Source organism: Ochlerotatus camptorhynchus, unplaced genomic scaffold, assembly GCF_037179485.1.
Source record: "Ochlerotatus camptorhynchus isolate MF236.1 unplaced genomic scaffold, CSIRO-AGI_Acam_v1.1 ptg000280l, whole genome shotgun sequence".
In the NCBI taxonomy this organism is placed as follows: Eukaryota; Metazoa; Arthropoda; class Insecta; order Diptera; family Culicidae; genus Ochlerotatus; species Ochlerotatus camptorhynchus.
Genome location: NW_027040769.1, coordinates 99,616 through 123,750, shown reverse-complemented (window position 1 = coordinate 123,750; position 24,135 = coordinate 99,616). Strand labels below are relative to the sequence as shown.

The 24,135-nt window shown below is 39.0% G+C and overlaps 1 long non-coding RNA gene across 1 annotated transcript in view; it reads left to right on the top strand.

The window, feature by feature from the left end:
- LOC135706459 (uncharacterized) overlaps positions 1-23,888 on the top strand; it is a 364,550-nt gene extending 340,662 nt beyond the window's left edge. Inside the window, exon 4 of the long non-coding RNA XR_010518171.1 lies at positions 23,762-23,888. This is a non-coding gene — a long non-coding RNA (uncharacterized LOC135706459). The remainder of the gene's footprint in view (positions 1-23,761) is intronic.
- Positions 23,889-24,135: the final 247 nt, after the last annotated feature.

The following is a 24,135-nucleotide window of genomic DNA, read 5'->3' as shown; positions in this document are numbered from 1 at the left end:
ATTTGATATCAAATAGCACAATAAGATGACAAAAGCCACTGTGATGAAAATGTGCGTGGCATAAACAAATTCGCCTATCATTTAATAATAAGGAACGTCATATTAAACTGCTTGAAAGATATGATCCATGTTTGCCTAAGGTTTCTACATATTAACGAAAGCATAATCCTTGCGGCCATGATGGCGTATGAACTCAGATTTACTTGTATTACCTACCTGATGGATGGTACACCAGTCTATTTCGCTGTTCACACCATAGTAATCCTGAGTAGGTGCCACATACCCTCTCTCACCCAGCGCGCCACCGGAACGCTTTATACCTCTCTAGCACCCCCATTCCCGGGATAATACATTGTAGACAATTTCTAGGCCACGAGCTTTCGCCGCCGTTTGAGAGGCCTCATAAAGCATGCTCAATTTTCCGAGCTTCCACCGTAATATTTCAATGTTAATTTTTCCGCTTATAAAATTTTATTACGAAATGAGCATTATATGGAAATAATAGCGCACTTGCATTATCCTGGCCACCACCAGCAGCGTCGTCGCCGTTTTCAGAATACAAAAGCCCGGCTTCTGTTCCATCCATAAACCTCAGGCAACCGCATTTCGCCTACCCATAGTCCATATAGTGCATGGAAGGACCAAGCAAGCAAGCAAGCAAGCAAAAAAAGAAAGGAAAAAGCAGAGGAAGCTCAAATTCATTGGCATTGATTTTTGGCAACATTTACTGGCCGTTCCTCGCTGCTGCCGGCCTGATTCCGGGTATGGCGTGTCCGTCCTTATTTGCCATGCCTGCGCCTTCTTATCGGGTGCAGTAACTTTCATTCCGTCGGTCGGTCAGACTTTTCGCTTTCCTCCCCTTTCTCGTCGCTTCCGGAAATCACACGAGAGAAACAGTGTTATAAGCGATATGAGTAAGCTTTTATTCCAGCCGGGTTTTGGCGGCGCGGTGGATGGAGGCAAACAAAAAACGTCACTGGATATTGCAAAGGAAAATAACCCTGAATAATTTCCCCAGACGCGAAAAAGAGCCTTCCCAGAAGAGAAAATCTAGAGACAGACACGTGGAACACGGGAAGGGCAGGAAAATAAAAGTCTCCGAACACACACATATATCAGAAATTGGGGAAAATAGCGATATTAAAATGCAATATATCTTTGCTTCTGTCTGTTGCCGGAGTTTTTGGGCTAAAGGAACTATTACTGAACGCTATCAGCCAAGGAAGGGGCCAGGTCGGGCCGGGAGAACAACAAAAGAAGACGGCTGACTGTAGAGTGGAAAATTGGAAGTTTTCCCGTAGAGTTGAACGGAAAGATTTAGGTTAAAAAAAAAAGTTGGAAAGATTTTTTGCCCAGTCCGGCTGTTTCAGATCGTGAAAAATGAAAAAGTGTGGTTGATAAAAACCGAAATCGTTGCCGGTTGGAATTGGGGAACATATGTGGAATGGTTTCTTCCGTGCAATCAGATATGGTTGTGGCTACTTGTGATTGGTTCGTATTTTATGTGGTGGAGATTTTGTTTGCTCATTCTTATTCTTGGCTATTGTGTCCCGCCTGACCTCAAATTATTTTTCTTTAAGCATTTAGCTGCTGTCAATTGAGAGCCTTACATTATTTTACCTTACCTTTCCTGGTCCAGCGTCATTCGACGAGACTTCACCTGCTGTACAATGTTACGCCAACTAACTCAGTGCATGGCTGCTTATCTCCAGTTTCTTGAGCGACCCACGTTTTGGTCAAATTGTGCTAACTACCCACCTTGCTCTTCTGCGTCTTGTACCGGCATTATTACAACGTGTCCCGGTCATTGTACCCTTCTAGTTTTAGCGGCTTACTGGATCGCCTTTGAGTTGCGTCAGCTCGTGATTCATTCTTCTCTGTTTTCATAAACCCCGCCTTAAATGACTCTCAGCACGCGTCGTTCCTATGATAAGTATGATCATCAGGATCAGGGATGGAAAACCATTTACATTCATTTCGTGCATTCATTTACATTCATTTGCTTCTAACTTTTTTCATCGACAGAATTCCGTAAAATAGTGTTTGAAGCTATTGTAGACTTTGATATTAGCTACACACTTAGTTTTTTGTACCGAGCTCGGCTGTGCAAATCTCGACAAAAAAAGTTTTGCTAAGATCTCAACAAACATTTCATTTGTTTGCTGAGATTCAGCTAAGCTTTTTCCGAAAGTCAGCTATCAAATGTCACTTTTGCTGAAATCTCAGTGAAACTTTTTTGCCGAGATTTGCACAGCCGAGTTCGGTAGAAAAAACTTAGTGTGTACATCTTTTGTTAATTAAGAGATGAACTAGCCCCAGGCTAAAAATCTCTATAATAAAGACTAAAAAAAAAAAAAAAAAATCTTTTGTTAACAACTTAAATCAGTATGCATGATGAATCAGAACGATAAGAACCCACCATTGTTCTTCAGTGAATGTAAATTGCATTCACTGAAAAACAATAACATGTTCTGCCAGCTCTAGTTCGTCATGCATAAGAGATTCAGGTTTAAGTTATTAACCAAAGTTGTAGTTAATATTAAAAGCTACAAAAGTTGTATAAAGGGTGTCCACGATGAAATTGCCACACTATGAAATTGCTCTAACTTTTTAACCGTTGGGTAGAATTTAATGAAAATTTGGGTGGATTTAGTTCATAGTGCATTATTTACATCCTGCAAGTTTTAAAGTCCGGTGATCAAAACTCGCGGAAATGGAGTCGAAAGAACAGCTCGTGCGTCATAAAATCTTGCGCATTCATCACGAGAACAAGGATCTCTCGCATCGTTCCATCGCTAAACCGTTGGGAATCGCGAATTCCACGGTGTCGCGAGTGATTAAGCGGTTCGAGGAACGGTTGACCACCGATCGGAAGCCCAGAAGTGAAGGAAAAAGTATTCCGTACAACACCAAAAATCACAATCGCCTTCAACCGAAATCCGAACGCCTCCGTTAGGGATGTGGCTAAGAAGCTGCACCTAAGCCGAAGTTTTGTCCAGAAGGCCAAAACTAAGGCTGGGCTTCGAACGTTCAAGGTACAAAAGGCCCCTAATCGCGACGAGAAGCAGAACAAGTCCGCCAAAACCCGTGCCAGGAAGTTGTACCTCAACATGCTGACGAAAGTTGAATGCTGCATCATGGACGACGAAACATATGTGAAGGCCGACTTCAAACAGATCCCCGGCAACCTGTTTTTCATGGCCAAGGATAAGTTCAGCATTTCGGAGCATGTCTGCACTCAGAAGATGTCCAAATTTGCGAAGAAATTCCTGGTTTGGCAAGCCATCTGCACGTGCGGGAAGCGGAGTGCACCTTTCGTGACCCAGGACACGATGAACGGACAGGTGTACATAAAAGAGTGCCTCCAGAAGCGGCTGCTTTCTCTCCTGAAGGCCCACAACGTCCCAACAATCTTCTGGCCGGATTTGGCCTCATGCCACTACTCCAAGGACGTGCTGAAGTGGTATGCGGACAATAAGGTCAATTTCGTGCCGAAAATGTTCAACCCTCCCAACACTCCGGAGCTCCGCCCCATCGAGAAGTACTGGGCGATTATGAAGCAGCACCTTCTTAAACGACCTAAGGTAGTGAAGACAGTCGAGGAACTGAAGAAAGTATGGGTTTACATGCAAAAAACGGTTGATTCACAGGTTGTGCAGAATCTTATGGCCAGGGTTAAGGCCAAGGTGCGGGCATTTGCGTATGGACTGTAAATAAAATACGAGTAAAATGGTAAAATGAAGTTTAATAGTTATTTCTCAATCCCTGAAAATTTGATGGCAATCGGATGAAAACTCGAATTTTGCGAATCAATTTTGTGTGTGGCAATTTCATCGTGGACACCATTTACATTGTTTTACGGTATTCTGTTGATGACAAAAGTTAGAGGCAAATGAATGTAAATGATTTTCCATCCCTGATAAGGATACATTTATAATTCTACTCATACTTGCTAACATTTTACTTCGAAATTATTTGAAATAAAATTAATATTATCTCAGAATTTCCAGGAATGCCCCTTGTAATCCTCTCCATTATATCCTTGCCATTTTAATTAGAACTACACACTTAGAAATAACTACTTTTACACGAGGCGTAATCCATATTGGACGTAAATCATGGAACGTAAACAAACATTTCATGTAAAATTAAGTGTTCTCAAACCGAAACATAAGCAACTCGAGGAAGAGTACGTTTGATTGAAATTTACACGACTTTTTTGTACTGGTATTGATTTGTTCTTAGAGTTATTTTGGGATTATTGCTAGAATTCCTTAAAACTATAGGTAAATTCAAAACAGCATTCAACTAGCTCTCCTCACAACTTCTTTAAAGTTTCGAATAAAATTATTTTCAAACATGTTCAATGTATTAGAACCCTGAGAGGTTCTTACGTGTCCAAGACTTTTCATAACTATCAATGATCTAGAATCACAAGAGTTGGTTGGAAATGCTAACATGAAGCTTTAGTGTGATGATTTATTAGCTAGAGAATGATCTTTAGAAGAGGGTAGGTGGATAGTTCCGTTAGAGTACGGCATACTTCAAGTCCCCGCGTACATCGTACGGGCTAGGCAAAAATGTGCGTCTATCTTGTAAACTGTCGCTTTAATGGCCCTTCGCTCATTTTCAACTTCTATTCAATTTTCATACTGCCGTACTCTAACGGAACTATCCACCTACCCTCTTCTAAAGATCATTCTCTAGCTAATAAATCATCACACTAAAGCTTCATGTTAGCATTTCCAACCAACTCTGAAAATCGTTAACTTCGCGTATGAAGTAACATAAAAAACACTTTGAATGTAGAATCACAACTTTTGCCTCAAATGTGAAATGCTTTTAATTTGGAAAAGCCCGTCATTTTGAACAGTAGTCCAGTAATCATAAAATCCTTTTCAAGTTTGGCATTGTAAAAAAACAAATCACTTCTCAACATTTTCTAAAGCTTTAGAATCTTTAGCTTTAGAAATTCAATTGGAAATATTTCACGAAAATGAGAAAAGCATCGATTCGTAGTCAAAGGGACGTCATTAGAATGGATGATTTTGATAAACTTTGCGATATCATCATGACATGGGTCATCTTAAATTACAAACGTAAAAACCAACTAGACTAATACCAGACCTCTACCCAACATTGCCATTTATGACTACCCAACAAACGATCGTCTATTGAAGAAACGACTTGTTGACCATTTTATTCATCTGCATGCTTAATAGTACTTGTACTATTTTTAATAATAACTTCTGTTCAGGCTTTGTTCCCACAGATCTGGAGAATTTATTCAACCACAACATTGAACTACTGGTGTTGTATAAGGTATGCCGAGAAGCTTTTATTCGGCTTATATGAGTTGTAACAGAGTTTATACGATAACATTTTTGATTATTCAGCGTTTATTAGACATCACTGCTTCCTTAAAACAGTAATGCTCTGTATACGCTTGATTCTCAAGTGAAGTAACGTTTAATTAGACATTATTAAACATTTATTAAATGATTATTCAACTGTGGGAAAATTGTGTGTGTGTGTGTGTGTGTGTGTGTGTGTGTGTGTGTGTGTGTGTGTGTGTGTGTGTGTGTGTGTGTGTGTGTGTGTGTGTGTGTGTGTGTGTGTGTGTGTGTGTGTGTGTGTGTGTGTGTGTGTGTGTGTGTGTGTGTGTATTCAATCCAACCCCCCCTGGCCGGCAGTGTTATTATGGAAGAACTCTCTCTACAATGTCGCATTTATGGTCATTGTAGACAGCTTTAGTCCGGGAGTTAGAAGGTGATAGCTCTACTGTAGATCCAGCAACCCATTTCAGAATGTCTGGAGAGTCACGCCCATTCCGAGGTTACTTTCACTTACAATAAGCCCCGCATGTATGCATCACCGTTATCAAATGGATATTGGTATTACATACACGCTTCCAGGTTCGAAAATATATTTTTTCAAACCTGACATGTATTTAGTTTAATTTTGATATATTTTTTTTTAATAATTGGAAAGCTCTCACCATATTATGCTCTTTCCCCGTCGTTGATTACTTCTTTTGGAATCCCTTAGACTTTTTCTCTAACGCTTCGTATTTCATTCCGTGCTTCACCGGCAATTTCCTTCTGTAGATCGTCCTTGGTTGGTTTTAATATGATTCCGCCTTTTTTATTCGGTTTCATTGAATTGAATTGAATTGCCATGGTGATGATCTGGGACGAGGCTCACGTCCAAAGTCGCTGTTCCACCGAGCGCTTACTAACATCATCATCATTATTCAACTGTGGGAAAATTAACCCAAAAATAAGAGGGACGGGGGGGGGGGGGGGCAGGGAAGGGTGTGTGTTTCTTAAGTGTATTGTATTTCATTATTTCTGACGTGGCTCGCACCACACAGATATTAGAAAATTTATTATTTACTTATACATGTCGTTGTATGGGATTCGAACCATGTACCTTCCGATCACGAGCCGCTTGCCTTGTCATCTGAGCTATCCTAGAATTCATCATATGGGCAACTCAATAATCAATAAAAGCTTACATGAAAGTATATACCTATCAGCACTCCCGATCGCAACTCTAGCTCCTTCAAGGCTCCGTGGGAATGATTAATTCATTCATCGTTGTTTTAAATGAGACCAATGTTGCCTCTTCAAATCTCCAAGTCGAAAGAAAGGATGCTCGGTTGTATTTTAAACTAGATCAATGCATTCATTATCGTGAATCATGTGATCGATGATTACTATTTAAATTAATTATGTTCTACATAAATAAAAAAAGGGTTGAGCTTGGGATTGAACTCACGACCCACTAATTGGAAAGCGGAAACGATAGCCACTACTCTACTGATTTCGGCTTGTTGTAAAACAGAATCAATGTTGTCGAATAATGAATCTAATACGTTGTTTATAAAGCATTTACAAATTATGTGATTACAACATGGACGCATAGTGATATAAGAGCTATTATGCTGACTGTATTCACCTTTATTCAGCAATATTGTAAAGTAATGCAATGAAATCTAATAAAGGAGCTGGAGAACATTTATTGGACGTCTAATAAAGCATGTTATTAAATCAATTGAAAACAGTAGAACTAAAGTGTCAATGTATGTACAAATTACAATTATTCAGTTTGTTATTAGATCAAACTTCTGGCGTTGAATTGGGAAGACATTTAACAGTTTTACAGCTTTTAATAAGTAAATTAATCAGATCAGAGCAAACAGTGGAATGAATGTGCATCTATCGATCTCAATGAGCTTTTTCAGCACATAATTCAACAACTCTTTTTATTCAGCATTTTACACTATTATACAGCATTTTTTCAATATATATGCTTATTTGTGACCCTGAATTGTTTGTTGGAGCTATTTTGCTGAGTGTATTCACCTTTAAAAAGCAATATTGTAAAGCAATGCAATGAAATCTAATAATGGAGCTAGAAAACATTTATAAGACGTTTAATAAAGCATTTTATTCAATCAATTGAAAACAGTCGAATTAAAGCGACAATGTTTGTGCAAATTACACTTATTCAGTTTGTTATTAGATCAAACTTCTGGTTCTGAATAAGGAAGACAGTCAACGTTAATGAAGCTTTTAATAAGGAAATTAATCATATCAGAGAAAATGGCGGAATAAAGGCGCATCTATCGATCTCAATGAGCTTTTTTCAGCACATAATTCGACATCTTGTTTTATTCAGCATTGTACACTGTTATACAGCATTTATTCAATGTGTATGCTTATTTGTGACTTTGAATGGTTTGTTGGGCATGGTTATCTGATATCATTGCATAGAAAATTTTCTAGGTTCTGTAAATCCTCATTCGAACCGCTAGATCACCCACCACTATGCCAATGTCCCTAACAGCGAAGCATGCCCAAGAATATTCATAAAGTTTAGGCGTATCATTTACGATTCGTTTCAATGTGCTATAAACGATTAGTCCTGACGATCAACTAATTCGTTATCTGAACTCTAAAACAATTTGGAAAACCTATAACATCTTTTATTATGATACGTTTATATTATCTTAAATTCCTGCCAATTAAGAACTGGTACACTTATTTTTGTACAGTACAGCAGTTAAGTGATCGGTTCTGGAATTTGTTGACGGAAATTAGTGTACAATGTCTTTCTATTGAAATCCTGCGCAAGCATATTTAAACAAGTTTATGTTTTCTAGAACTCCCACGAGATGGAAGGAAAAAGAAGGGATTTTCTGCACACAAGATATATGAAAGTATAGGTACGAGGATAGCAAGGAGTTGAAAATGGCCAAAACCACCGACTGTGCAGTGCTGAACCGTTTCAATGAACGTTTGTCTTTTTCCCGGAAGGTGCAATCAAGGCGTCGAAGCGGTACAGTGGATCGAAAACTGCGTCAGAATGTCATGCAGGCTTTCAAAGCGAACCCAGGACTTTCGAACGTGGATGTGGCCAACAATCTCGGTCCTGTTCGAAGTAAAATGTACGCATTCGAGAAGGTTTACTCAAGTATTGGAATATTAAGCTACCAAACCGGATCGTAAAGCAAAACATTACGGCCAAAACGCTCGAAAGTTGTATGAGCAGGTGCTGACCAAATTCAACGGATGCATCCTTATGAACGATGAAACGATGTCAAATTGCACTTCGAACAGCTTCCGGGACAGAAGTTTTATGTTGCCAGGGGTCGCGGGGATCTTGTCATGAAATATTCATTTGTTTTTGCGGAATGTCTTTGAAATTTTTCATTAAATTGTAGCAGAGAAACTGCACATCTGAGTCAAATGACGTTTGAGAGAAAGTTGTAAAGGAAAGCAAAATCTTTATAGATAAAAAATACACAGTATTTTTTGTAATCATAAATAAGCATTCAAAAAAAGTGTTAAAAGTTTCAATGTTTCAAACAATGCTTGTTTTATTCTAAGATTAAAAAACAACAAACTTATGAAAAATGCATTCTATGAAATGTTTAAATCCTTGGAAACTTGGAAATTGTCAAATATCGTAGAACAACAGCTTTTGAATAAAAAAACATTTTTGTTTGTGTTATTTTTAAATCGTTTTCTGTGCAAAAATTATATAAAAAGCCATAAAGTAAAAAAAAAAAAAATAGAAAAATTGTAAACCTTCGAAACATGAAAATTGTCAAAAATCGTAGATCAACAACTTATGGTTAATTATTTGAACTTTTTCTTAGAATCCCTTTTGAGGGGGGTCAAATAAAAAATAGAAAAACTCGCAAAAGTGTTTTAAAGCAGTAACGAACGCATGTTTTTTGCAAAAAAAAACAAAAACTTTTTGCAGAATAAACCCAAGTTACAGGGTTGCCTTTTGGAGACAAATCCCCCCAAGCAACGATTTTTGTTTTATTGAAGTTTTATAGCAGTTGATAAAACCAAATTATAAAACCTTCACTGACACCCACATTGTTTTAACAACCTTCTGAGAACCGCTATACAGCCATGTCATGGCCAATTGGCCCAGTTTAAATGCAATCATTAAAACTTGATATTCTAAATACCTTAGGAGCATAGGTTTTATGTCAGTTTTATCACACTCTACACATGGTTGTTAAAAATGAAAACATAAAATCTCCTCCAGGTTAGAAAGTTTTAACAACCTTTTGGTGACTACCATAAAACTATATTACAACCGCATAAAAAGCTCTTGAAAAAGTTGATAAAACATGATACGCAAAACATTTTGACAACCTTGAAGGTTTAAGTTGGGGTTTTTGAATGATAGTTAATATTGAGAAATATTTTATTGTGGTTTTATTCTTTCGATGTTTGATGTGAAATCATGATCCTTGTCATTTGGTAATAATAGCTGATATTATTGAATATTGAAAATAAGATGACTTTATTACTATTTTAAACCAATCTGTATATGCTTCACAGCATGCCGTGCAATATTTATGGTGATTATTATACCAAATAGGAGCATAAATTTAGTGCGCCATATGAATACTAAAATAAAGGGATATTTTTAATTTTTCTGCATCAGCACCATGCATTAAAAAGTCATTAAAAGATTATCTATTTAGTACAAAACTGTTACTTCTGTTGAGCAATAACCAGTCACATATTATTTAAATATACATAGATGTATGAAAGTGTTTTATCACCCATCAATTAAAGCGTAATTATTCATTCTTTGTGAAATTTGTTCATACGGCGACATTTTTTTCGTTATAATTTGCTACTCATTAAAATACCTCAATATCACATATTCTCCTAGATTGGAATTCTATAGCATAACATAAACCTAATGGTTGTATCTTAGCATTTCGTAGTCCAAATTGAGAGCGTTAAGTTATATTTAAGCTCTATAACTAGCTTGCTGGTTTTGTTCGGTACAGCGAATCAAAACAAAACAAAAACCATGGCAACCTGTCAAAAAGTCAACATTGCAAGCGATCTCCTATTTTCTCTTGTAATCATGATGTAAGAAATGCTTATTGGGTCCACTGAAAGCTTTTTCAATACAAGGTTTAAAGCCGTGATGCCAATACTGGCCATCTCCAACCGGATTTAGTGAAACTGTCTGGGTTGTTTTAAGAAGGCTTCGTGGATCTTTCGGAAGTGTATCGGAAAGCCGCTTGTTCAAAATTTTTAAGAGCTCCTTCACCGCACACTGTGCCATATGTTATATGAGGGAGCCCATAACTGTATATCCTCCAAGAGTTTCATATTGGCGATCGTCTCATCTTCATCGTGTTCAAAAGCACTGAAGGGGTTTTCATTTCATGTATCTGAATAGATTTGTTTTTTATATTGGTTTGTTATTGCTGATGTTTGTTATTGCTGATGATAGAAGATGATAGTTGTAATGAGGCTTTAATGAAAGTCTAAGACTGCTTTAAGTTTTGTATCGGTCATAAAAAGAATGCCATAAAACATAATTGTATGTAGTTGAAGATGCTAATTTCAAATAACAGACTGTAGTGGTAATTTTTATACGATAGTTGGAGTAGATGAAAGTATTGACTTGATAGTTCCGTTAGAGTACGGCAGTGTGAAAATTGCATATAGATAGTAGAATAGCGAGCTAGGACAACTTTTAAGGAAGGTACATATCGGTTTTTTCTTCTATGTAAATCGTTGACTTCATGCAGAAGTAATACTAAAACATATAGTCAAAGTATAATTGTATGTTTTGTTTTGGTTTTATTCTGCAGTTATAAGTAGTGATACAGAACCACCTTACAGCTGCCGTTAAAACTATGAAGTTTGAGTTTTAATTTAGTAGTCATAAAACAGTTTTATAAACGACCTGATTCTATGACAGCACACAAAGCCGTAATACAACCACAGGCTGCTAGGGATGCTATGATAAAACAATGATAAAATAAGAATAAATCTTCCAAGCATTTAGATTGTTCCTTGGGCCATGAAGTTGTAGGATTTCTAATTATCGTTGACATATCAAAGTGGAAAAAATTACTAAATTTTCCATTACAAACCTATCTGATCTATAAAAATGGACAAATGTCCAATAGAATAGACAATGTAATTTGAGAACTATCATTATTAATTTCATTTCCACTCCTTCATAATGTGTGGTCGACCCACGATCACTAATGGTCACGAATATCTGTCGATATCGGCTTCTAATCGAATATGGAGCTCAGCATTTGAGATCCAGTTGTGAAGCCACAATCATCAGTTGATGAATACCTACAGCATTTGAATATTTTCCACTAATACGCATCATGTCTCGCTGGTAGTTAACAGCAAATACTTCACAATTGAAATTATTGGTGCAAAAAAAGATCTTGTTTGATTTCCAAATATTTCGTAACCTCGCAAAGATAGTCAAGCAATACGTGCACCTATTTCGCTCTTGGTTTCGCTATCTGATTCTATCTGACTGTCAAAATTTTGGAAACTTTCGAATTTTTCCATTGCCCAGCACTGTAAAGTAGGAAAGGTTGTTCGTATTGCCATCCAACGATTCGGTCTTGTTGACGTGGATGGTAAGACTCACCGCAGAGGAGCATTAGGCTAGGTCATTGAGCATTGTACCACTGTAGCAGCCAAATAGAGCTGTTGAGTTGGAATATAGTGATAAGCTGCCAAAGTCGGTATATGGTTCGGTAAATTTCCATGACATCGCCGATTACGATGAGGAACAGTAGCAGGTAATAGTATACATTCTTGCTTCACAGTAGTTACGGACCAGATAGGGTCGAACAAGGCTCCGTTTTGGAGAGCTTTGTGCTCGACAGATTTTCGTGATTGAGTCGGGTGATAGCATTGTCGTAATAAATTCTCAGCAAATACAGGGACTTTTGGAACTCTTTGACCTGATCCAGGATGATCCGTGACAATGTGGCTTAATTCAACGCGGATTTTTTTCTGCTGTCTCCGGAGAGTCACGTCGTGCTTCTCCTGCATCCGATTCCGAATAACCTTGATGAGAACTTAGAGAAAAATTCACAGTAACATTATGCCATAGGAATTGTCACATACAGTCAGATTTCCTTGCTTTGGAACCTTCGCTAAGATTCCTTACCTTGCCACTAAGATTTCAGCCAGATAAGTCGTAGAATGCCAGATATTACAAAATCATTGCTGCTGGATCAGCTTTGAAAATTGATTGGATTATTGTTGGATTTCATGCGATCTCAGTAAGAATAGAATAGAATAGACAGAATAGATGAGATAGAAGCTATTCTCATGCAGTGCAGTTCACCGTAACCCTTGGCGGTCCTGCCATGATTTTGTTGGTGGTGGCCATCAAAACTTGAAGAAGTTCTTAAAAGACGGATATAGCCCAAAATCACTTGTCCCGTCTGCAAAAGCACACGACTTCCTTCTCTAGAGCTTAATACTGTCGACAGACTTTGTTCTTGACTCCTGTGGTTTTCGGCCACTCTAGCACGGCTTTTGCTCCTCTACGCTCATCAATCTTTACCCAGGTTTATTGCACGATCCAGTCTCTGAGTGTGCAGCTCACCCATGTTGTTTTCACTTGTCTAAATAAATGCAGTGAAATGAACGAACTATTCACTACTGGATCTTCTAGTCAGAGTGTGTTCACCTATAACCCATGACTCTACTACCACCGGCAATCCGTGTAATGCGTAGGTGGATCTTATAGATCAGAAGGTGGTGGTCAAACGCGATGGCAGCCCTGCGTTTATTCCGGGCATCAAGAAGGCTCCATTTCCATTTTTGGCTGATGTGCTCGATGTTTTTGGATTAAGGTAAGCTTTTGAATCCGCGTTCTAAATCTGGCAAAGAATTATTAATTTTCATTAATAGGCTCAATTTTGATGAGTTCATAATTTGCCTGAACGCTAAGTAGAAAACTAACTCCATTATTCCGGAGAGCGTTTCACCACGAATACCACGACTATAACATAAATCACAATGAGCGATTTCTTCTGGTTATTGCAACTATACTGATTCAAAATAATCATGTTTCACTATTGTCGCTTAAAACAGGAACTTCACCAGTCATCTCATGGTGCTAAGTAACGCTCATAAAAAACACTAAATTGATGAATTTTTACGAACAGTAATTGAATCATAAGAAACGTTTCCGATCATGTTGACGACACCTCTTTCCAAACAACTTCATTTTTTTCGGTTTCTTTCAAGTCTTCTGCTACTAAATACTTAAACCAGTGCAACCGCAATACCCAAAACTGCACATCAGGGCAGATATTCTCATTCTATTTAATAGCATTCTCCACTGTTTCACCCGAAATCCATTCGCTTTGAGCACCCCTTCAACCAGCTAAATTGGATGACATCAACAACGGTGTAATGCTTCACCCTCGACTTACCCGTCACTGTTCTCCGGTTGTCGGCCGCGAACTGTGAACACCACTAAGAACCCATCGATATAAAAATGCACATAAATAGCTTTTAAGAGTCCATTTGTTTTTATTACGAATAAAGGCGATGAGCAGCTTTCCACCCCGGCGCGGCGGCCTCCAACAGGCAAGAAACCTCGTCAGCCTTCATTCTTGCGGCGAAAGCGAATCCTTTTGCCCCGTCTCTAGAACTACACATGCACTTTTGAAACAGAAGGCGAGAAGCACTTCCCAACCATTTTAGCTGGCGCGCAATTGGCAAAACATTAAAAAGACGACGACGGAGACGTTTTTCACAGCCTGTAGGACCAAGCGCAAACACAATGTCGAAAATGGTCCGGTGGCATCCATGCAAGCAAGTAAGCTAGCAAGCGATTCTGAGTGAGAGAGTGAAAAAAAAATAACTGTTGGAAACGACCAGACCAGCCTTACACAATGAGTCTCAGGTGTCCTTTTCCTTAATAGTTTTGCAAAATTCAATTGGTAATGGCTGCACTACGGGGTTCAGGCTCTTCGTTTCCATGTGCCCTGGCAGGACACGGTCGATGCGACGTGACAATAAAGACAACAGGTCCTGCGAGATCTTGGCTAGCTCTTTGAGATGTGAGGTTTATGTGTGCAGAACTAGCCGCAAAAGTGCACCGTGAGGCCAGCCGTAGGGCACTTTAAAACTTTCTCCTACGGTGCAGTGCCAAACGACGCAATGGGTTACGTTCCGAGGGAAGACAGTTTATTTGGTGAATTTTTAATACCTGTAATGCTTCTGCTCTGACATCTTTATGACTTTATCATAGTTAATGAGGACAGACGTTTTCCTCCCCCAAATGGGCATACACATGATGATGCTCCAGGGGTATGAGGTGTTGTCCTGTCGAAAGTGATGTCCGGAAAAATCGAATCCACTCGCATCCATAGATATACATATACCTAGAGCTGTGTGCACTTGAACTGAATCTATCCATTCCAATGCATTGAAACGAGTACGAAACGATTGCACCAGAGAATCAAGAGGAAGAGCAAATTTTCGTTGAAATTCATCACACAAACCACTTTTCCATTCTTCAGCTCTGTCAGTACCATCAAGTGGATGGCAACATGCACTACGACTGACTGGCTGCCATCGCAACTCGGTGAGTGAGTGAGAGTTCTCATGTTCGACTCATTGGTAATATGTGCACATAAAACGATTTCAAATTGATTGTATAGAATTATCGGTATGTGCGCCACATGGTCGTCCTCGTATGATTGTGTCCTTCAGTCAGTGTGCAAGGATGGCATTTATGTTGACTCACGACCTTTGTGGAGTCGGTTCATCAACCTCGTTGCTCGGCCTGTGGCCGTACAACCTTTTCGGATTGTTATCGTAGTTTTAGAAAATTATGGAAATACATAAATTAAAAGTGAACAGCTGGATTTCAATGCATTATTCTCCTTCTAAATACTAGCTAACTATCACAGAAAAGATCAACTACACTGCTTTAGCGGATGGTGCGAACTAAATACACCCAACCGGGGGAAGTAAGATTCGCTTACAATTATGTGGGATTTATCATCAGAGGATGTTAGTGGAGCCCGCATGAACCGAGTGAGTGTATTAGTGAGGTAAATTAGTTATGTCAAAAAAAATAGGACTCAGATTGCCGGACTGGACTCGAACCACGAACGTTGCGATTATCAGACCTGTGCTTTCTCTACTGCTCTCTCCATGCTCCTAAATATGGATAGCCTAAAAGCAAACATGAAGTGCTAATTTTCTCGACTACTTGACTTCGTATGCTTTTTCTGCTGGAGAGATTCGAGGCAAGTGTGTGCGTCGTTCTACAATGTTCTACAATGTGCGTCGTTCTACAAGCTTACTGGTATAGCCGAAAGCGTAGATAGAACACGAAATAAAAAAGACAAAAAACCATTACATCGCCTGCATGGTCAATTTCTAACATTCGTTGCGATGTTCATGAACAGAGGATTATAGGAAACGGAACTAACATTCATTGTAATAGATTTTATTACAATGTATTACAATGTATTACTTATCCTGCAAATATGTTTTCTCCATTTTGACAAAAATGGCAAATATACTAGCAATTTCTTGATTTATTGGTAGTACTATGTGTTGACAGATGATCCGAAAGTGAATCCCTTCCACGAACGTCAATATCAGATACCAATGCTCTAATACTAGCATAAATCCGACCATTTAACAAAAAATGGATAAAGCATCATTCACTAGTGTCTGCGTATAAATTGAATACATAAAAACAAAATTAACATGACTTACGTCAAGTGGAACATCATGATTAGATCACTGTACCTGCTTATCAACAGGAAATCGAACTTGTTCCTGAAAATCAAGTATGCTGTATACAATCAAGTAAGGTAGCACCAGGACATGTGAGAATACGGGGATATGTCTCATTTCAACCGAAATTTCTAGAATCAAACCCATCTGAAAATTAAAGATATACTGCCAACGCTTACATTAGATACTATAATTATCCCTTTCGGCAGGATGCAATTTTTACTAACATGTCACTTTGAACTAGCTTTGAAGCAAGCTCCGTGCACTCATATGTATGTATTGCTCGAATTGGCTCGTGTGTGTATAATTTCAGCACCGTGGTTTCAAAAACAGAAAGTCGCGACGAGGCCTCTCAGGGGCATACATATTTAGCTGAGACAACAGTGTTGGACAGTCAATGTCACCCGTAAGCAGCTTTCCAGTAAACATAGCTTGAGCGATCGTCCGTCTCACCTCTAATGGTTCGATTCCCAGGAGACGGCAACGCTTCTCGTACGGTGGCAAGTTCGTTGGGTCACGCCAGTTGAGGAAACGAAGAGCATATCTCACAAACTTGTGTTGAACGGATTCAATTCTAGTGATCCAGCTAGCATGGAAAGGGTACCAAACAACTAAACTTGATTCAAATAAGGATCGAACAAGCGAGCATTAGAGTGACTGGAGGCATAGCGGGTCACGGAACTCGTCGGTAATTTTGAAAATAAAGCCCAATTGTCGATTAGCTTTGGAGATGATGTCATTGTAGCGGATTCTGAAAGTGAGTCTGCAGTCCAAGGTAACGCCGAGATCCTTTATGTGCTCTACACGAGCAAGACAGCGCACGTAGAGAACATAGTCAAAAATGATTGGTTCGATTTTTCGGTGATAGGAAATAATGTTACATTTTTCGATGCTTAGACTCATCAAATTTCTTGAGCACCAGTCAGCAAAAATACCTAACATTTTCTGGATTTTCGTATCGTCTGCATAGAAAACGCAAACGCAGTATCGTCTGTTTGAGAAAACATCCGATTCCGACGCGCCAATCTTAACCCTCTTCTTCTTCTTCTTCTTCTTCTTCTTCTTCGCATTTTAAGCTTATTGCATATCGCATATTAGCTTATTGCGTGCTCTCAACTTAGTGTTCTACTAGATGCACTTCCACAGTTATTAATTGAGAGCTTTCGGTGCCTGTACCATTTTTGCATTGGTATAATTTTGTGTGGCAAGTCCAATCATACTTCTATTCCCAGGAAAGTCGAGAAATTTTCCAACCCGAAAAATTCCTAGACCGGACCGGGAATTGAACCCAGCCACCTGCAGCATGGTCTTGCTTTGTAGCTGCGCCTTTACCGACTGAGCTAAGGGAGGCCCCAATCTTAACCCGTACAAAGCGATTCACCAAGTAAGATCTGAACCAATCCACAGCCGTTGACGAGACGCCAAGTATCTGCAGCTTGGCAAGCAAGATTCCACCGTGTCAAATGCAGCTTTTAAATCCATATACGCAGCATCGACTTGCCATCCTGAATCCATGTGCCGCAAACAGTTAGAAGTAAACTGCACCAGGTTCGTGGACACGGAGTGCTTCGGGTAAAAGCCGTGTTGTTCTGTATCGATATAGTTTTTGCAGAGCATCATTTACGATAATCTCGAACAGCATCTATTTTTTTGTAGCAGCGACATGGGAACTCAAATTGCTGTGCCGAGAGATTGAATAGGCTATACAACGTTTTAGAACTGATGACGGAATGCCGGTCCGGTAGCGAACGAGAGCTTCAATTTGCGTGTTGTGGCTATCACCATGTCTTCTGAAATTCGCGGAATATCGAAACTAAACACATCATGTGGCATTCCAACAGTAGCATCCAGAACTTGTGTCGGTGAGTCGGAGAAATCGTGGAAAACTTGCTTGAAATGATGAGCAAACAAGTCGCGTTTTTATCTTTCGCTATTAGCCGAGTCATTCCCGAGAAACATGGAACAAAGCAACCCGGATTCCTTCCGTTTGGAGTTGACGAACGACCAAAATCTTTTCGGATGTGTGCGAAAATTCGCATCCTTGCGTCTCACATACGATTATAGAGAAAACGATTGTAATTTCGATAGCTACGACTCGCAAAATTGAACAGTCGTTTGTAGTACGGCGAGCGAGAGTTACAATACTTTCGGAGGGCGGCAGAGCGTTGACGTTTAAGTACGCGTAGGCGTGAGTTAGACCATGGAGGCTTTTGCGGGGGTCGTCGTGCTGGGGCAATGCGAAAAATAGCATCTTCTAGTGATACATTCACGCTAGCGGCTGTTTCGATAAATTGCCAATCAATTTCCGCAAGCGCATTGGTCACTGCAACATTATCAGCTCGGCGAAAGTCCAAAGAGTAGCACTCAGATGACGGTGTAAAAACAATCGGCGAAGGTACACTAAATGACACGACGAGAGCGGTTCGACTGGCAAGGAAGCAGAAGTGCCCGGTAATGCGGAATAATTTTCCAGGACAAGATCTAGCAAACGTCCATTTCGGTTCGGAAAAGTATTCGCTTGTGTGAACCCATACAAGTGTAAACCGTCCAAAAGATCACAGCAAGCAACCGGAAAATGCAGTCGTTTTTGCGGTCGGAGGTCAGGTAGATTGCGCCTACACTAAGCTTGCTTTGTGGAAGTTCTACGACAATCCACAGCTGTTCAACTTGACTGAAAATGGATGACGTACTTACGTTGCTGGTTAGTCTCGTTGATACTGCAATCAGGACTCCGCCATCACGGGTAGATGTACCAGTTATGGCTATACTTTCCATTTATGGTATGGTTCAGTTGTGGCATATGGGATTTCCATAGGCCATAACTGGAACCAACCATATTAGGAAGGTATAGCCATAACTGGTTCACCTTCCTTAGCAGGTGATTATCATAAATGGGGCCATCCTTAAATTACGCCACTCATTTATAGAGGGAGGAGGGGGTTTGAAAAAAACGCGACAATTTGTGGCATATGGAAGAGGGGACTAAGCTCCAACGTGACATCACCAGCACCAGTGCTGCTTCTTTCCTTTATTTAACGTCGGTCTCTGTTCCACAACCTAGTGCCAATCACCGACGGATATCGATTGTTATGCATTGACGGCAATCGAATGTGCAGGAAGGCAGCATCCAAACGTGCGTAGGATATCTCACCCATTCAATACACATGGGCCGGGACTAACAGCTTTACTTCTCTTCCGAAGGAATACGTGACCAGAGATTTTTATGCATCAGAAAAATCCCACCGACCTCGGCAGGGATTGAACCCAGACCCATTGGGGTGAGCAGTCACGCTTGCTGCTAGACCACTGGCGCAAGCACCAGTGCTGCGTGCTGTGTGTCAAATTGCGACGTAAGAAATTGGTCTAGTACTGAATATCACTTGCGACACTAATATTCATAGTTAGCATGATATCAAGCGGTACGACTTTGACATTACTATCCATATGAATTTCACTAGCAAAAAGTTGAAAATCTTAATTTTATTTCAATAAATCAACATGTTTTCCAAGTAACACATAAAACATCTTTTTGAAAAAGAATTAGAACGGCTTGTTTTATAAATGAATGATAAATGATACAGAAAACATCCCACGTTATATATGAGGTTTATAGTTGTTTTCTTCATGCTTCCTAGATTCACAGATAAAAATTATGAATTTTAATTGTGATGTAAAAATTCATTCACGCAGACTTGTATTTCATTTCACGCAACCGAGCAACATGCAAACAATGTTGTTTCCAAAAATGAGCTTTTATATACAATATTTGCTACATTGCATGAAATGTGTCAGAACTTTACATGATACATAATGTAAACGTGTATGAGATATGACGCTCCTTTTATTTGCATCATATTGAACAGAAATTTACACTAATTTTTCGAACTGTTGAGAAATTTAACCCTTTTGGAAAATGTTGGTGGCCCTTCCGATTTAAAGATAGAAAATAGCATTTTTGGGCAAAAGGAACGTGTCTGCACATTTTCATCTAAATAAAAAAAATACAACGATATTGACATCGTGAAGGGACCACTGATATTCAAAGTTCTACCGCATTTTTTTCTTATGTACTCCAGCTGATCGAGTACCGGTCTTTACAAAACTAATTAGTTAAAACTATGCAACAGTTATACAACCAAAGCAACACGGCTTGTCATAAAGAAGTTGAAAATACCTTTCAATGACTTACGTAAAGAATCAATAATATGTATACATTTATACAACCTAAAAAGCATAAGACGCGGGTTTATAAAACTAAATTCTGGTCTTATAACATGTTTGAAACATCATAAAAACCAGCGACAAAATAAACTTGAGAATGGGATTCAAACACTGGTCCTTTGCCTGGTAGACTTATTACTTTCTTACTCGACTGGATGAAAGTTTTTTTTTTCATAAGTGTCTATCATGTTTTTGCCAATGCACAGTGGTCTAAAATTGCAAAAACGTGCGTTTTTTTAGTTTATTCGAAAACGATCCATTTAAGCCATATAGTGGCTTGAGAGAAATTTGTGCACTTAAAAAGACCCTTCTTTTTAGCTTTGTCATGTCATGATTAATCTACCAAGCAGGGAGATGAAAAATATACTTTTTTTGTTTGTCGAGATAGCAAAATGATGTCTTGAGCAAAGTTTAAGACAATATTAAATAAAAAATATTTTTGCTGAATACTTCAACCCTCTATCTCTTATTTATACAGAGATATTATTTTTTTTTGGTAAGAACTTTCGAAAAATCATTTTTTTGCAAATAACTTGTCAGGAAGTAGTTTTTTGACATAAGTATGTTCTACACAAATATTTAGTTTTTGAAAATACGCCATTCCCATTCCCTATCTTCAATATTTGTTAAAATATTCAATATTGATATTGATCCAAAATAAGCACTGTTTCCTAGGTCAATAGACCGAAGTTGTGCAAAACTGGGCAAACCAGGTTGATTACATTTGAAAGAATACTTAAAATGCTGCCCATTGCATACCAAATCATTTGTCTTCTTTAGTATGCTCTGCTGATCTGCTTATTACCAAACTCTGCTGATCTGCTTATTACCCAACTTCCCATATAATTGTGTTATTGCTGTTTTTTTATGAACATTAAAAACAACATTACTACCTCAAATGATTACTACCTATATCTCAACATAGTTATATTTCATCAATCCTTTCATACAATATCAAAGAAAAAAAAATTATCACTGCCCATTTCATCGTCACTTTCAGAATTGTCGCTTACTTCTGTTTTACCATCGGTTCATGCAGCGGTAGATGAAAGTAGAAGAGTTTGAGCATCTTCAGAAAAAAAGCAGTTTGCTTGTTTTGGAAGGGATCTTATTGTTGGAAATAACGGGTCAGATGATTCAAGGACCAATGTTCGTTCAGTTAACCGGTTACATAACCGGTTACTACAAAAAACACCGAGAATCACATTCCGGGAAGAACAAGGACCACTGTTCGTTCAATCAATAGGTCACTACTACCGACACTGTGAATCACCTACCGGGAGGAACAGAGACCAATCGTAGTTCAGTCATTTTTTTTTTAAACTACGATAGACACCAGGATGCACCTGCCACGAGAAATAAGAACCACTGTTTATTTTTTCAATCAATCACTACAATAGACACTACGAATCACCTTCTTGTCCAGTCAACCGGTCACTACAATTTAGAATTTGGAATCAAAACTTTTACCACATGCGGCTTTGTAACGCCTACTCTTTTTTTGCATGCCTACCTCGATTTAACCGAATTCGAATTTTCTTTCTTCAACGCCACCCTAGTAGCACGCTTCTCACAAATCAATTTTAGAAACTTATATACGGCTTATTTCAATCATAAACAAGTTGCTGTAACTTATTGTGATGAAAGTGTGTACAAATGCCAGCGGGCACGGCACATCTAAATCTCAATCCTCGAAACCATGCTAGCAAATCAATCTACGAAAAATCTACTTTCGTTTTACCCATCTCCTTGCATCGTGCTTCATCTGTTTACAGAAAATCTTCAAAATTTTCATTAATCTTCATTTGAGCACCAATAATAATCTCGAAGTACTACGTCAATAATGAGTTAAATCTCTCACACAACTCCTCACTTTTTTTAACGTGACTGTAGGAGGGGTCATGAACACTGAAATTTTAAATCTAAAACATCATCGAACATTATGCCTAACGTCACGTACCAAAATTAGGTATCGTCTCCCATATTCCGCGAAATAACTTGCATTCGAAATACAGACCTGTAAATCTCTGAGTTCCAAGAACGGACCTACTGAACATCCTAACTGCAGGGGCTTTCACGTCCACTAGTTCAATTAGATTGCATCTCGATTTGTACAATGCATTGCAATGGGTAGGCGCACTATCTGGGAGTCATCTGGTGCCAGCTCGCTAGGCCTTCTGCACGGTGGCATTCTGTCGAAGCCTACTAATGCGCGACAGGGTAAAAACAAGCCAATATCTTTCTGCCATCAACTGTATTGACTATTCGGCAATAGCATTCGGATAGACAGCGAAACGTCAGTGTATTTTTCAAGAAAAACGCTTCCATCCTTTTCGAGTAAAGTGAAAAGATGTGGTCGAGGGAATGGCGAAAGAGGATTCATGTTTGCAGTGTACATAATCAATGACATTTTCCGACCGCTTTTTATTCTTCGGATGTCCCTTAGAACAGAGTTTTGGGCAGTATTTTTTCCCCCGATTGAAGGTCATGCCAGGACTTGTACTAGGCCTGTGATATGGGGACATAAAGCTCACTGGACGACAGTTCGGGATCCATCCCAAACCCAATGAATGAGTGATGATGTTATCGACTGTACGAATCGACTGATAGATAGGGATGGAAAAAGGACAAACTTCTGAGCGGGTCTCGGACACTCGGAGTTTTTGGGGAACAAAAAGTGCCGTCTGAAATGTATACGCTGCCCAACAAGGCTGAATGGAGCGGCTAAAACGATAGAATTGGATACGTTTCATTTCGTTTAAATCGCATTAGAGAGCGTACGTGCATTATAAGTGCTCCGGTTGGGGTTCGACGACTGAGTGGGAACAAATTGAGTTTTTCTGACGAAGTGGCGACGACTGTTGACAAAATCAATACGGGAGTTGAATCGAGGAGTAGCCCTTCTCTCGGTTTGGGCCTTACGCTAATGTCTAGTGCCGTGGGAATTCGCGAAACTCGGATGTTGGAATTACTTTGTACAAACATTTGTTGGCTTCAATTACACTAGATAGTTATATTTTGTGATACCTCTTATGTGTTCTATACCTTGATGTAATAATTTCAGAAAACAATAGCCAATCAAGCCAGGTAGGAAGCTAACAGACAAATTGCAATCACAGAATACAGCTAAAGCAAACACACACAATTGATGACAAACTGGCACGAAGACTCTATGAAGAGATTTCACAGAAACCAACCAAAATGATATAGATGTTGTGATTTTCCGTGTTGTTTTTATGTTTCCGATGTATACAATATATGTGCATTCATTTATTAATGGAAATATCCTGTACCAATACCTTTTATATATATATACATGTGTGGGTGTATGTACAGATCAGAAAGTTGCCACCAGGCATCGACAACAATAAAAGCAAATAAATAACATCAACAACTTTTATTGAATATGTTTTAAATCGTACCAACCATTTCTCCCTTACTTTCAGGTTTATCTCAACCGATTTCTTCTCTCACGCGATGCAGAAGAGACCGTCTCTTCTACTAGCAAAATGAATCGGTACGTCACTTTATTATCAAAAGCTAGTATTTTTCCTTCCGGTATCGGTTCGTTCCAAACGAGAAAATAACAGAACAGAGCACGACAAAAAATAACCTGAAAAGAAATCAGAAACGTCTTCGGTGATGATGAGAAAAATAAACTCATGATTCCGGTGGCAGAACGTAAACCAACCCAAAGCGACAACTACGACGAACAGAACAGAAAAATGGGAAGAGTTTTGTTTGAGCTTGGCAGGAGAAGAAAGAAAAGAAATTCCAGACGTGTCCCACCGTCAACTTGGGGTGTGATTGTCGTGATTAT